Here is a 15,716-nt window from a genome sequence, read left to right as displayed (position 1 = left end):
CACATGTTCTCTGTCTCTTCTGCTGTATTAACACTCTTTCAGTCTTTCCTTGTTTTTCATGACCTTGGCAAGTGTGAGGAATACTGATGAGGCCCTGCTTAGAATATCCCTGAAGTTGAGATTGTGATATGTTTTCCTCATGATTAGAATAAGTGAGATGTGGAACCTTTCTCCAGAATAGCTCATCATGTCATATCATTTGATAATTGACTTAATTTATCATTAAGTTGGTGAATCACTTGTGTAAAGTATTTGCCAAGTTTCTCCAATGTGGAGTGACTGTGGTTTTCTTTTCCATATTCTCTTCTTTGCCAGGAAATTACTAAGTGTTTTTCATACTCAACGTGGGGCTGGGGCGAGGGGAGTAAAATAAGCTTCCCTATTAGAAAAGAGGAATAACTCCATATATTAGTCATCATTTTTAGGTAAGGAATATATTTCTCTTCTCCATTCATTTCTATAGTTATTTTTCTAACGTTGATATGGAATCCTATGTATTTATTGAATATTTTATATTACCATTCGGTACATTTATTACCATTTATTTTGTTGTTCAAGTTGATCTACATTTGGCCATTTGGGAGCTCTTTCAGTTTAGCTCTCCTTCCCCTTGATGTGCCACCAGACTTTTGATTTGAGCCTCTATAGGATCTTCCAGGCTCCTGTGTATTTCCGGTTTCCATAGCCAACTCAGTAATTCCTGCTTCCTTCACATGAGACTCTGACTTTTACTTTTGGGATAAAGTAAAAAAAAAAAAAAAGGAGTCTCTCAAAACTCTTCAATAATCTCCTTGGAAATAACTAGACTAGTAGGTTGTAGTTTTTGGTAATTAACGACGAGGGTAAAATTTTTCACAAATACCCTCCGTTTCCCAGAACTGTTCTCTCATTGCATACTTGCCGTACTGCAGGGAGATGAGGTCCCACAATCACAAAACCGCACCTAGGTTTATGACTGCCGCCTTCCAACATAAGTACTGGCTGTCTTGACCACACTGAGCCCACCATTCTGGCACAGAAAGGAGTCCGGTGACAATTTTTTCTTTCAGTCTGAAAGGATGACTGTCCATGGAAGGAAGCTTATCAGGAATTTAGGTACGTGCTCATGTCAGAAAAAGTGATTCTTCAGAATTTCATTCCGGTCCAGTGCCAAAGCCACACAGGAAGATGAAATAATTCTGAAGCTTGAGCTGAACTAGCAAAGAGAGATTGAGATTATAGTTCCTACATCAATCCGTTATGCTTCGAATGTAATTAAGTGTAATTCGCAATGACGCTCGCCGTAAATCACAGGGGATTCTTGGTGTTGAATCCAAGTAACACTTCAACCGGACATTTAATATAATCTTTTAATATACTTTTTAACGTACTCTTTAATATACTTTTAATTGGTTTCAACAGATTGAAACCAATCTATTGTTCATATTAATTACTGGAATCAGAGACTAAATTTTCAGGATTACTGCAGGTATATGCCTGTAACACCACGTGCTTATAATAAAGAGTAAGATGAATGTACGTAAACCATTATGTCCTGTGCAGAAATGATGTATCCAAATGGTGGTTGCTGGAACAGAAATGTGTTCTCTAACTCAGGGTGTATGAAGTGCTTTAATGGAGACAGTGAATTTTTTCTACTGCAAATGTCAATGGTCTGTTCATTTTGATGAGATGGTCTTCCCTCTTGAAGAAAAGGAGTCAAGCCTTAAGGAAATATAAATATATAATAATGTGTTTCAGAGAACAGAAGTCAGGCTCAAATGTATCTTGTGATATTTGCTCTGTTTTAAAAAGTCTACCAACAAAAATATATGACTCCAGTTTAATAAAATGCACCCGACTTTACACGAGAGGTTCCATTTTTGCATAACTATCATGTATGTTAAAATAACATAAAAGGCAAATCTCTCCTCATTGCTAATAGTTTTACTTCACTCTTGCATTAATAAATTGATAAGCATATGATGTAAAATTAGTGATATTTTTCTACCCTGCACAATTTTATTAATATTAGTGATTCATAACAACTACTTTAAGGCACACTGTGACATTCAACAATTCCTGTTAGGTGGAATTACATTTTGTTCAGGCACAGAAGCAAAGAAGTCTTTCTGTAACAGCCCTCATATTAAGCCTGTCTTGCGTTCACTAAGTCCAACTTGGTCATGTGGCAGGTTTCTGTAGTATTGCAATGAAAGCGTCTACATTAAGTTAATCTCTAAGTCTTTTGCATAATTGATATTGGGCTATGAAATAAATCTTTATACCTAAATGGAAACTCATCAGTACTCAATAAAATAAATTACCACCAACTTAAACTATGATGACAAGTTAGGATACCAGATAAATATATACATAAGCTATTGGAAGAACACAGCTAACTAGATTTGTAAGTACATCATAGTGGTTAACTATGCTAGGTTTGTTACCAGAAAAAGGATTTGGGATTCTTTTATGCTTTATTTCATAACAGAATCACCATCTTATTGGCTGTAGGACTGTTATTATTCCCTGATGTTTCACGTTAGGTGCTCATGATCTGATCCATGTTTCTATGGTTTTCATCTTGAATAGGCACAGGCAGCAGGTTCAACACATCCAGAGGACTAACGTCTCCCTTAGATTCCTCCTGCCCTGAATCTAGAGCCACCCAAAGCATTCCAGTCTTGATGAGCTCTTTTGTGTCTTTGCAACCCTCTCTTCCCTATTTCACATTTCTCTGGCTCCTTTTAATAATCCCAGCTGGGGGATGGTGAAATCTGCTGCATTGATTACAGTCTGTTTCTTAACTCTAATCCCCTTCATTCTCTTGATTCATAACTGCAGAGAATCCAGGCTTTTTTTTTTTTTTTGGCCATGCCACACAGCTTGCGGGATCTTAGTTCCCTGATGACCAGGGGTTGAATCTGGGCCGTGGCAGTGAAAGCGCCAAATCCTAACCACTAGCCCACCAGGGAACTCCCTTTATTTTTTTATAATAATTAGAGAATTTCCTAATCTTGTGAGATATATATAAATTGATTGTATTTGCACATTGGTCAGTTTTTAATTTATTCATTCCTCTGTAATTCCTAAGTATAATTATTAAACCGTCATTTACAAGAGAGTGGCATATAAGGCAATTTTATGCTCCAAAAGAAGCAATAAATCATAATACAACTGTAAATGCATTATCGTGTGATTAACATATAAATACCTATGTAAATATCACTTTATTAATGCTTGTAGTGGAACTTCAGAATCTAGTCAGTGTTAAGCAGAAGTCTCTTAAATAATCTGGGGATTAGAGAGGAGTTTTGACTGTGCAATTATCTATCTGAAATAATACATTTTCCTAGAAATAAACTCGCCCCGAATTGTAGGAAAAGCTGCATGAAATGAAACAGCATGTGAGATGGCCATTCAAAATATACAGGGATTGGGCTTCCCTGGTGGTGCAGTGGTTAAGAATTCGCCTGCCAATGCAGGGGACACCGGTTTGAGCCCTGGTCCGGGAAGATCCCACATGCCGTGGAGCAACTAAGCCCGTGCGCCACAACTACTGAACCTGCACTCTAGAGCCTGCGAGCCACAACTACTGAGCCCACGAGCCACAACTACTGAAGCCCGCGCGCCTAGAGCCTGAGCTCTGCAACAAGAGAAGCCACCACAGTGAGAAGCCCGTGCACTGCAATGAAGAGTGGCCCCTGCTCACCACAACTAGAGAAAGCCCGTGTGTAGCAACAAAGACCCAATGCAGCCAAGAATAAAAATAAATATATAAATATATATATATATAGGGATTATATATATATTCAATATATAACTGAATTCCCATTAGGATCACATGATCAGTATTAAGAACTAGCATCACGTGTGTGCTCCCCAGAGAACCTGTCTGTTGGTCCTGTGGGAGCTTCAGTGTTGCTTTAATTAAGTGCTCCAGGTGATTCCAAAGAGAGATCAGGGTTAAGCACATGGTCTTCTGGGTACACTTGTGAGAGCTGAGGCAAGGCTTTAGTCTAAGGAGAAGCAACAGTCTGCTCTACAGGGGTTTGGAAGGGGAACGTTAGTGCAGCCCACACACCCTGTGTTAGCAGTATTTTGGGACATTTATGAGGAGACAACGTGTTGACAACAAAGAACAAATTCACAGCTGGTCTCCATGTAGGAGCTGTTTGTTCCTGACTCTCTCCTTAGACAAAGAACAGGAGAGACTGGCCTTTTCAGGACTTCAAAGTCGGCTTTGAAAGTTTGGCCTGTGGATATGGTGGGAACAGATGAAGGAGCTGTGCTGATGCCACAGAAGGCATATTCTCAAGGTGCTGACCTAATTCCTCAACATAATATTGATGAGAAAACGACCCAGAGCAGGCAGAAGAGAGGAGAAAATGGCAGCTTCTCAGGTAAACGTCCTGTCCTGGGTCAGAGGCTGCGTCCTCTTTTCCTCCTGAAATGCCATGGATTGAGAACATACAAATCATTAAGTCTCTACTGACTTCTTGCCTAGTGAGGTGGTTTTCAACTACTTATGTTTTTTATTCTGATAGTCACGATCAGCTCTTTAAAATACTCTCTTCTGTCCCAGAGCCTTTTCTCCTCTGTCTGCATCCAGTCTCCCTATAGAGCATGAAGAATTATCACCATGAATTAATAACTTTCAAGTATTGAAAATATTCCCTTAGTGAGACATCAACAAGGGAAAGTATTGGTATCCAAGATTCCCACTGGGATGGAGTTAGGTGTTGGGATTTTAGGGAAGTAGGTGAAAATGTGGTGATTACTTTACATCTGGATACAATATTCTATTTGAAACAGGATTGAGAAATTGCACATATAAACAGGATGACCGTAGTAATCTTGAATCCCTCATAAAGTTTTGAAAAAAAAAGTAGGAGAGGCAATTTATATGTTGTTAAGAAAGGCTTGCTATTTACATGAACTTTTAGGAATAGAGCATATGGGAGGTTTATATGGATTGAAATTTGCATAAAACTGACATTTTTCATGATCGATTCAGGTTATGATTTCCTTATTTTTGCCAAAAATGCCCAAGCAGTGATATTGTGTCCTTTGGGCTTCAGTCATCTGCTATCCGTGTATCCTATAACATCTGACCTTTACTGGTTCAGGTGCTTTCTTTGAGATTCCATCGCTGAGAAGTTCATGTTTTTTCCATTTATCTTTAATAAAGGTCTTAGAAATAGTGAAGGATGAGCATAATCCACTTCAGTTAATGTGGTAATGCCATTTCTTTTTAGTTTCCCTTTGCTTGTCGTTGGTTTTGAAATATGAACTCTCAACTGTGTTGAGTAGAGATACTGAGAGTTGAGTCCAGCCTGTGGTTCAAGGAAATGTAATGGAGTCTGTGTGGGTGCGTCAGGGCCGTGCATCCCACATACGCTATTGCTGTAGCAACATTTGTGGCTGACTGTGAGACAGAAGGGCGTATGCAAACAGGGAAGGAGAATATCCTTGGCCTCCATGTAGGAGCGCATTTCTTCCTGAATCTGTCACGTATTAAGGGAGAGGGGAACGTGGTCTTTCTGCATTTCAGGGGCCTTCTGCTTCTGAGAGTGGAGGTAGCAGGTGAAGGCGCTGTGCTGATGCCCTCAAAGATGTACAGGTGCCATATATCTACATAATATTGCCTGAGAAAGGAACCTAGAAGTGGAGGAGGAAGAGGAAGAAATGGCAGGTTCTCAGGTAAAACCTGTGACCCAGGTCAGCGGCTGTGTCCCCTTTTCTTGCTGAAATCCCATGTATTTAGAACTTGCAAACATTTACTTCTCTACCTCTGGTGGTCCTGCCTAACAAATTTGTTTTCAATACTTTTCTTCCTAATGATAGCCAAGGTTAGATTTTTAGGATATTTCTCTCTTACATCCTATCGCCTTCTCTCCTTTTCTCCATCCAGGCTCCCTTTAGAGCATAAAGAATTCCTACCACGTATTACTGATGTGCAAATGCTGAAAATGTTCCCTTTTTGTCATATCAACTTGGGGATGTGTTGATACACAAGATGCCCGCTGAATATGAGGTTGGGTCCGGGGATATGCTTGAAGAAGGAGAACATGTAATGTATATGTCCTGTCTGGAATGCAGCATCAGACTATGCAGACAAGGATAATGAAAAAGCACCAATAAAGCTGATTGCTATATGGCCCCGAATAACCCAAAGTTCTGAAAAAGAGAGCTCCCAATTGCCTCAAGGAAAGACTTACTATTTAAAATACACAAGAGTACAGGACATGAGAGTTATATGTGGTTTTAAACGTGCTTAACCCTGTTCGTATGATTCATGTTTTTCGGTTTGCTATTTTGCAAAACTATCCCCGCAATGATGATGAATCCCATGTGCATTGGTCAGCTGATAGCAATTTGTCCCATTAAAACTGATGTTAATTTTGTTCACTTGATTCAGGGGCTGTCTGCCAGATTCAACTGGAAAGCTAATAATTTTCCAATTATCATTAATAGGGTCTTGGAGGGATTTACTGAGAGATGTGTATAAACCATTGCATTTCATGCGAATACTCCCCCTGTCTACTTCATTTCCCTTTACTTGTAGATTGCTTTGGAAAATGAAGCCTCTCATTTTTGTTCAGGCTTTTGGTAGTAAATGTTCTGTAAATTTCCTTTTTATTCCACTGTCATTTCACAGTAATTCTCTTATTTATTACTTATTGTATCTTCAGGAAAAGAACACAAGAGTCCTATAGTATATGTTCAAGTATCCTAAATGCTATAATATAATCAGCACAAATAAATGAAATCATTTCAAGGAAATAGGGATTTGTTGATGCAAAGAAAGTCTTCACGATGTTTCTTCTGTCATTCTCATTTCTTGAGTTGATCTGCATCTTTCACTCTAGATCAGTGATCATTCTAGATGTTTATAAAATGAAACAAGATATTGTTGCCCACATCGTAAAATTGGCTATCCATTCCTTATTTTTGATTGAGTAGTACTTGAAAGTAGAGTTAAGGATCTGCAAATTAGAAATGCTTCCTAAGTGTTTTAAAGGGGCTGTCAGGAAATACCATTTGGTGAAGTAATTTTCTATAACTTACAGTGTCCTCTCTTCTCTATTGAACACAATACTGGACTGGAAAGTGTAGAATTCCTGGGATGAGTCATGTTCCTTTTTTTAATAAACAGGTCTTGCTGTCTCTAAGCTGAACCTGGTCACCTTTTTTGAGCAAAGGAAAGAGCCCTGGGATGTGAAGAAAAGGAGACAACAGTCATACACCCAGGTAGGTGGGAATGAATAAAGCAGAGAGCACAGGGGTGATGTCCAAAGATGAAGGAGGAAGCTCTGCTTCAGTGGAAATTATTTTGAGAAGCCCAGGTGTGTGTCTCTTGCTGTCACAGAGGTACTTATCCTGCTCCACTTGTATCCTGCTCCTAAATGCTCTAAGGGTTTTCTTTTTTCTTCAGTGACCTTCCATGGCAGTCAGAGTGAGAGCCAATCAGAGCCATGGCCTCTGAGGGTCTGCATGTTCTGACTAAAAATTCCATTGCTTTTGGGGACCTGGGAAAAGTTGTGCACATAATAAGGTTCTTTTATGGAGTTATGTGAGTTTCTCCTCCCTTGTCTCTGGAGGTACTTGTCTCCTAGAGACACGTACACATTCCACTACAACCCTGGGAACATGAGATAGACTGACCGTCCCCCATTCAAGTCTATGTAGAGAAGGCTTCCCCATGGACCAGACCCTGTACTAGGTCATCAGAAATGAACCTGGGAGCCTCGCAGTGTTTACCCAGTCTCACGGTTTAACCTGGGCCACTCCATTAAGATCCTGGGCCCTGCCAAAGACTAATTGACAGAAGCTATGGGGGTAGGACACAGGGGGTGGTAGTTCTAAAAAAAATACACAAATGATCCCAATGGCGAGTCAGGCTGAAAATGACTTTGGGGAACATTGCTCATCGGAATTTCACGTCTCTACGAATCACTTACGGATCCCATTAAAAACAGATACTGGGGCCCACACTCGGAGGTTATGACTTTCCAAGTCTGGGATGAAGGTCATTAATTTGCACTTTGAGCGACCACTGAAGTTGCTTCTCCCAGACCTCATTTCCCCCAGCGTTAATCTAGAGAAATCAAGGAAGCACCTGAGTGCCTTACACCCAACCACCCTATCTGAACACAAATACGGCTTGTTCCCAGTGAAGACCACTCACAACTTCTGAAAAGATGACATTCTCTGCTCACCACTTCCGAACTGAGCGGGGACTAGAGAAAGCAGTGGGGTCTGAGTAAGACTGTTACGGGGAAACAACATTTATTTATTCATGAAAGGAATGTTTCATGAGGACCTACTATATGCTCACAGGTATGTGGGGATGCGCTGTGTTCAAGACACTGTGCTAACATCCTCCCATTATGAGAGTTGACTGTCGTAATCTGCTGGGAAGTGGGGATTCTATGTTCATCTTTCCCAGGAGGATTTAGATGTCGGGCTTGCCTTTCTGGGAGTAGAGATGACCTTTTTCTCTTTTCGTTCATTGTCACTGATGATAAAGATAAAATCTACCCACCAAATTTTAAGTCTGTTGCTCTCCTTTATCTGAGTCTGAGTATCAAAAATTGTGAATGCCAGGTCCATTCACAAAGGTGGCAGAGTTTTCAGGAACTCTGGTCTCTGAGCTGCTCTAAAAAGCATGACCAAAGAATGGGGCAGAGCCATGGCCGGACTTTTTTTTTTTGGTTGCTTAAGTGGACATTTTACTTATTTATTTATTTTTGTTTGTGGGGGGAGGGTTTGGCCGCATGGCTTGTGGGGTCTTAGTTCCCCAACCAGGGACTGAACCTGGGCCCTGGCAGTGAGAGCTCAGAGTCCTAACCACTGCACTGCCAGGGAATTCCCTAAGTGGTCATTTTAAACAGAATGAACTGACATTCACTATTATGCTCTGCAAGTCTGATTTTGAAAGAGGGACTATATTTTGGGTGGGAATTCTGAAGCAGCAGAGCTGTTCCCACAATATTAAGCCCGAAGTATGAAACAGGAATCTGTGGCATTGGATGGGCTGCTCTAGAGGTGGGACTGACCAGCACCTTATGCGTTTGTATTACTCAGGGTGATTCTGGGTGGCCAGTCCCTGATTCCAGCCTGCTCTTGGGTCATATGCATTGTTAGAGGTACTAGATTCAAGTCCTTATGCGTTTCACCTGCATTCCCTGTGTGTGCCTGTGTGAAGGTTTGGGCTAAAGAAGAGGCCAGAAAAGGGAAGGCTGTCAAAACCCAAGGGGTGACAACACGGGTCAGAGGGAGAACTGGTCTGTGCTACAGATTGTGGTACCAGCTTGTCTGAACTGCGAACTCAGGTGTGTGGGCACCATTAAAATGGAATTCAAGGCTGGCTATCTTGAGCCCCGGGCTGGTGAAGGATGTTTTGGCCCTGGGAGGGGCTGGTGTGTGCCAGAAGTCCTCTGTGCACTGCTCAGCACGTGGTGGGAGACTGGCGGCACAGGCAGTGTGGTGTTACTATCAAGGGTGGAGTCTGGTCAAGTGAGGGCACAGCTGTGCTGGTGTGTTGTTGGCGTGAGCGGGGAGACACTTCACCCTGAGTCCTCAGGCCACGCTGCACCTGAGCGAGGTGTTTAGGGACTAGACGAGGAAAGTGCTCAAAATGAAATGTGGCCCTGTGTGTTAAAATGTCAATTTATGAGCATTCCAGTTTTTAAGTGTTCATTTGAGCCGACCTCTGTTCAGTTCCAGCAGCCTCAAATCAAAGGTGGTTAGGAGCACTTTATCTGCAGGAACTCGGAGAGGGGTTTTTCTAAAGAAGACACCACATCAAAGCAAGGATAATAATTGATTGTATCTTAACCAGTCACCTTGGTTTGGGAAAGCCTCGCTGGCTGTGTGTGACTGGTTGTGCTTAATTTATTTTCTCAGATTAACGTGCCTTGACTCTGAATTAAGTTTTGTTTGCTTAAATAGACTACCAAAGTATGAGAGTCAACTCAGCCTAATGGCCTCCTTGTTTAATTACTTTAACACTGGAAACACAGTAGGTGGGATATTACACTTTTCATCCATTTGCAAGGTGATTTAGCAATTGTCCACCTAACGTAGAAATGCACAGTCACGTTGGTGCAACGGTTTCATGTCCCAGAACTATCCAGGTAAGCCACATGTGTAGAAATCGGAGATCCACATTCTGTGATAGCAGGACAAAAACAGATGCGTCTATGTAAATGCATAACTAAGGAGGGTTTCAGTAAAGACTTTTTATTCATAATTACCATGGAATATGATGCTGTGTTTTTGGGAATGCAGGAGATCCATTTCTACTGGTGAGAAAATAACACCTTCATATATCATTAGTTAAGGAAAGCAGTTTGACTGACAGAAAGTTTGATTTGACAATATGTATGTCAGTATTGAACCATGTACATAATATTTTAGTGTTTGTGTGTATATGGATGTATATTATACACATTCAAATGTAGTTTTTTACACATGGAAATTGCATAGGAAGGAGGATATATTTGGAACTGATGATGTTACATGGAGATAAAATTTTATTGCTTCTGGGGGTGGTTAATTAATGTGCATTTTTACTTGATTTTGTTTAAATATTTTATAATTTCATATTTTGTAATGTTTATTATTTTATAATTAAATTTGTCCTTATGTGTAATAGTTCTCTATCACTGCCGTAACGTATGACCACCGTATGACCACATACGGTGCCGTTACGTATGACCACCGTAACGTATGACCACACACTTAGGCAGTCAAGCAGTTTAGAAAACATTCTACAGTTCATAAGTTAGAAATCCAGTGGTCTTGGCTGGGCTTTCTGTTTACGGTCTTACAAGGTCAAAAATCAGGGTCTCCTGAGGCATAGGTTCTTATCTGCAGCTTCCATGGGAGATTCCACTTCCAGGACCATTCAGGTGCTAGGCAGAACCCATTTCATTCTGGTGGTTTCCATGTGAGCCCTCCATGGTCACACCTTGCATCTGGTGTCCCTAAAGGAGAGAAGAAACACTGTGTCATTGTTCACTCAATTTTTTTTTTCTCTAATCCTTTAGTGTGTATTCATTTGAAGGGATTATCACAAGTATTTTATGTAAGCAAGGTTATTACCTCAAGGTCTCAAACTAGAAACTATTCACAATTAGGTTATGATTTGAATGCCAATCATGGAATTAGTGAATAGGAGAAAAAGTTAGTGACCCTTAATCCACCTGCTGCAACTACCATCACCCTCCTCCATCCCTCAAGTCCACCATCCTCTATTCCTCGTTGTGACCTCAGTCTCTCTGCCTCTGTGACCTTTAGATATCTCTATAAGGAATTCTTCCCCTTCTAGGCTTCTTTATTGCTCTCCCATGTCCATCCTGTGCATTTTAGACCTCCATCCCCATGAAACCTCTATCCCCCAGATTCCAGAGCTCTCAGCCCAACCTCCTCCCCTTCTACTGCTCCCAAGCCTTTTATCCTTCGTACCCTCCTTCTCTCTTGCCCTTTATCCTCCTCTCCTTCCAGTGACTTCAGCCCATGTCTCGTGTCCTGTATGTCTAACGCCCTCAAATGTTCTAGTCGTCAGTTATCTAGTGTCCTTAGTTTCCTCACGACCCTGCACCTATTTCCCCCAACTCTATAATTCCTGACTCTGCAATTTCCTCTGCCACTTTTTTGAATAGTTGGAGAATAGGTGTTAACTGTTCTCTAAATGTTTGGTAGAATTCACTTGTGAAGCCATCTGCCTGGACTTTCGTTTGTTGGAAGGTCTTTCTGTTTTTTCATTACTGGTAATTTGATTATATTTTCTATTTCTTCCTCATTCAGTCTTGGTAGATTGTACATTTCTAGGAATTTCTCCATTTTTTCTAGGTTGTCCATTTTATTAGCATATAATTGTTCATGGTAGTCTCATGCTCATTGGTGTTTCTGTGGTGTCAGCGGTACCATCCCCTTTTTCATATGTGATCTTACCAGTTTGGGTCCTCTCTTTTCTTTTTCTTGATGAGTCTTGCTAAATTTTGTTTATCTTTTCAAAGAACCAGCTCTTAGTTTCATTGATCTTTTCTATCGATTTTTAATCTCTATTTTATTTATTTCTGCTCTAATCTTTATGGTTTTTTAAATTTTATTTTACAAACTTGGAGCTTTGTTCCTTTTCTCACTCCTTTGGGTGTAAGGGTAGGTGGTACATTTGAGATTTTTCTTGTTTCCTGGTAACTTGTGTCACTGTAAACTTGCCTTTTAGAACTGCTTTTGCTGTGTCCCATGGAGTTGGATTGTTGTGCTTTCATTTTCATTTGTTTCTAGGTATTTTTTAATCTCCTGTTTGATTTCTTCAGTGATCAAAATCTCACAGCATTTGTAGTCTCACAGCATTGTGTTTGGAAAAGATACTTGATATGACTTCAATTTTCTTACATTTACTGGGGGTTGTTTTGAGGTCTCGCATGTGATCTATCCTGGAAAAAGTTCCATGTGCAGTTGAAAAGGAAGTGTATTCTGTCGCTTTGGGATGGAATGTGCTATATATATATATCCATCTGGTCTAATGTGTCATTTAAGGCCAGTGTTTCCTTATTGATTTTCTGTCTGGATGACGTGTCCATTGTTATAAGTGGGGTTTTAAAGTTCCCTACTTTTATTGTGTTACTGTCAATTTCTCCCTTTATGTCAGTTAATATTTGCTTTATGTATTTAGGTGCTCCTATGTTGGGTGCATAAATACTTACAATTGTTATATCTTCTTGGATTGATCCCTTGATCATTATGTAGTGTCCTTCTTTGTCTCTTTTTTTTTTTTTCTTTGTCTCTTTTAACAGTCCTTATTTTAAAGTCTAATTTATTTGGGAGTTCCCTGGTGGTCCAGTGGTTAGGACTTGGCGCTTTCACTGCTGTGACCTGGGTTCAATCCCTGGCTGGGGAACTAATATACCACAAGCCGCATGGCCAAAGGAAAAAAAAAGCCTCTTTTAAAAATCACTTAAAAGTTCAAATACACTGGTATGTGGAGCATGAAACACTTATTGGGATATACTGAAAGATGCAAAAAACTAAAAATAGAACTACCATGTAACCCAGCGATTCTATTCCTGGGTGTATATACAAAAAAAAAAACCACCCAAAAACACTATTTCAAAAAGTTAAATGCACCCTAATGTTCATAGCAGCACTATTTACAATTGCCAAAATTGTAACCTAAGTGTCCATCAACAGATGGATAAAGAAGATGTGGTATATATGTACAACACAATACTACTCAACCATGAAAAAATGTGATTTGCAGCAACATGGATGGACTTGGAGGGTATTATGCTAGGTGAAATACTGTATTATATCACTTACGTGGAATCTGAAAAATACAACAAATGAGTGAATACAACAAAGAAGAAACAAACTCACAGATACAGAGAACGAACTAGTGGTGACCAGTGTTGAGGTGGGAGGTACAAACTATTGGGTGTAAGATAGGCTCAGAGATGTATTTTACAACCTGGGGGAAATAGCCAATATTTTATAATAACTGTGAATGGAAAGTAACCTTTAAAAAATGTATAAAAAATTTAAAATTTTTAAATAAATAAGTTAAAAGCTTCAATATTCTCAAAGAATATTTGAAAAGATGGATATGCTTTTCTCTAATTTTTACCTTAATCAATGCACTTTAAAGATGTGAGAAAGTATAAATATGTAAGGGGGATGGGTGGGAGAGAACAAACTCTGGCATCACAATTTATAACACGCACACATAGACACACAATAAAAAAAATTCTGATCTGTTGATTCAGTTATAATGTGCTTTATTAACATAGATCACGACTTCCTTTGTGAATCATCAAATATGCATTCATGGCATCATTTTCAAAGGCTTCTGTCCATTCCCAACACAAAATGTTAATCCACCCTCCGTTGCTGCCTTTGGTTTATTTTCAAACAAATCTGTGATGCAAACAACTTCATGCTCTGGATCTTTGGGGGTAGGGAGTCTCAGCTCACCTGAGGACAGGTGGTCATGCCCTGCTCCGGTAGTCGTGTGGGTCAAATGGGCCCTGAGAGGAGAGGGGGCTAAAGGACCTGAGGACTAAGGGTGCCTTTGGGTGGATTTCTACGGGCCACCCCTCACACAACCCTAAACCCACCATGTGATTTCCACCAACCCAGCAGCATCTCCCGTAGGCAACAGCAAGGCCACACCTATTCCAGGAGGGGCTCAGCCCCTAGGAATCAGGCCCAGGGAACCTGCACTTCTGGAAGTTCTTAACCCAAACTTTCACGCTACTCAGTGGTCTCAGGTGTGCTCTGCCTGATAGCTCTAGCTCAGTGCTACTGGATACGGGTCTGAGGAGTAACATCTGCACCAACAACAAACTTGTTAAAGATGCCATTTCATGAGCCTCACAGGAGAATCATAATCTAGAGTGGGGCCGTGATTCCCCCCAAATTTGTAAGCACTTTAAATCTTTGGAAGAAATGTTTGCTACGTGGCTCCCATGCAGTTTCCCACTAGTATTACATGGTGAGTATTTAGCAATAACATCACCTGTGCGCTCCCCACAGAGTCTATCGATCTGCGTGGGAGCATCTGCATTGTTTTAACTCCAGGTGATTCTAAGCTTAGGCCCTGTTTAAGCGCGAGGGCTGCTGGGTTCATTGGTGGGCGTTGCTTCAAGTCTTTCGTCCTTTTGCCTTTGGGGAGGCATCGGTGTCTGCTCTACATGGGATTGGAAGGGGTAGGGCTGTGTAGCCCACTTACGCTCTGCTGTGGCAGAGTTTTGGGGCCTGTGTGTAGGGGAGAGCACACATAGACAGGAAAGAGAAACCGCACAGTTTGGTCTCCATGAAGGAGCTCATTGTTCCCGAATCTCTCTTTTTCAAAAGGTTGGCATATCAGCGTTTCAAGGTTCTTTTGCCTGTGGGCGTGGTGGGAACAGGTGAAGGAGCTGTGCTGACGCCACAGAAGGTATATTCTCAAGATGCTGACCTGATTCCTCAACATAATACCGATGAGAAAACAACCCAGAGCAGGAGGAAGAAGAGGAGAAGATGGCAGCTCAGGTAAACGTCCTGTCCCGGGTCAGAGGCCGTGTCTGCTTTTTCTCCTGAAATGTCATGGATTGAGAACCTGCAAACGTTTCATTTTCTACTTCTGATGTTCCTGCCTAGCAAGGTTGTTTTCAGCTACTTGTTTTTTCCTTCTTATGATAGTCAGCTCTTTACAATACTTCTCTGTGTTCCAGAGCCTTTTCCCTATTGTCTGCATCCAGGCTCCCTACAGAGCATGGAGAATTCTCACCATGAATTAACGACCTTCAACTATTGAAATTATTCCTTTTATGAAAGATCAACATGGGAAGGCATTAATATCCCAAACGCCCTCTGGGATAATTTCAGATGTTGAGATATTAGTAAAGAAGGAGAAAGTGGAATGATTAATGTACGTCTGAATGCAACATCAACTTAGCACCACAGGATTAACGCACTTTTTTTTTTTTTTTTTGCGGTACGCGGGCCTCTCACTGTTGTGGCCTCTCCCGTTGCGGAGCACAGGCTCCGGACGCGCAGGCTCAGCGGCCATGGCTCACGGGCCCAGCCGCTCCGCGGCATGTGGGATCTTCCCCACGGCCATGGATCACGGGTCTAGCCGCTCCACGGCATGCGGGATCCTCCCGGAAGGGGGCATGAACCCATGTCCCCTGCATCGGCAGGCGGACTCTCAACCACTGCGCCACTAGGGAAACCCTTAA

General features: G+C 41.1%; 1 long non-coding RNA gene across 1 annotated transcript; it reads left to right on the top strand.

The window, feature by feature from the left end:
- Nucleotides 1-5,587: 5,587 nt before the first annotated feature.
- Nucleotides 5,588-15,473, top strand: LOC113610275 (uncharacterized). Its single transcript, XR_003429015.1, has 3 exons — nucleotides 5,588-5,685; nucleotides 7,142-7,236; nucleotides 14,851-15,473. It is a non-coding gene; the product is annotated as an uncharacterized LOC113610275 (long non-coding RNA).
- Nucleotides 15,474-15,716: the final 243 nt, after the last annotated feature.

Source organism: Aethalodelphis obliquidens, unplaced genomic scaffold, assembly GCF_003676395.1.
Source record: "Aethalodelphis obliquidens isolate GAN/ISIS:26980383/991018 unplaced genomic scaffold, ASM367639v1 scaffold62, whole genome shotgun sequence".
Classification (NCBI taxonomy): domain Eukaryota; kingdom Metazoa; phylum Chordata; class Mammalia; order Artiodactyla; family Delphinidae; genus Aethalodelphis; species Aethalodelphis obliquidens.
Note: the sequence above shows the minus strand (reverse complement) of the source record. Positions and strands in the feature narration are given on the sequence as shown.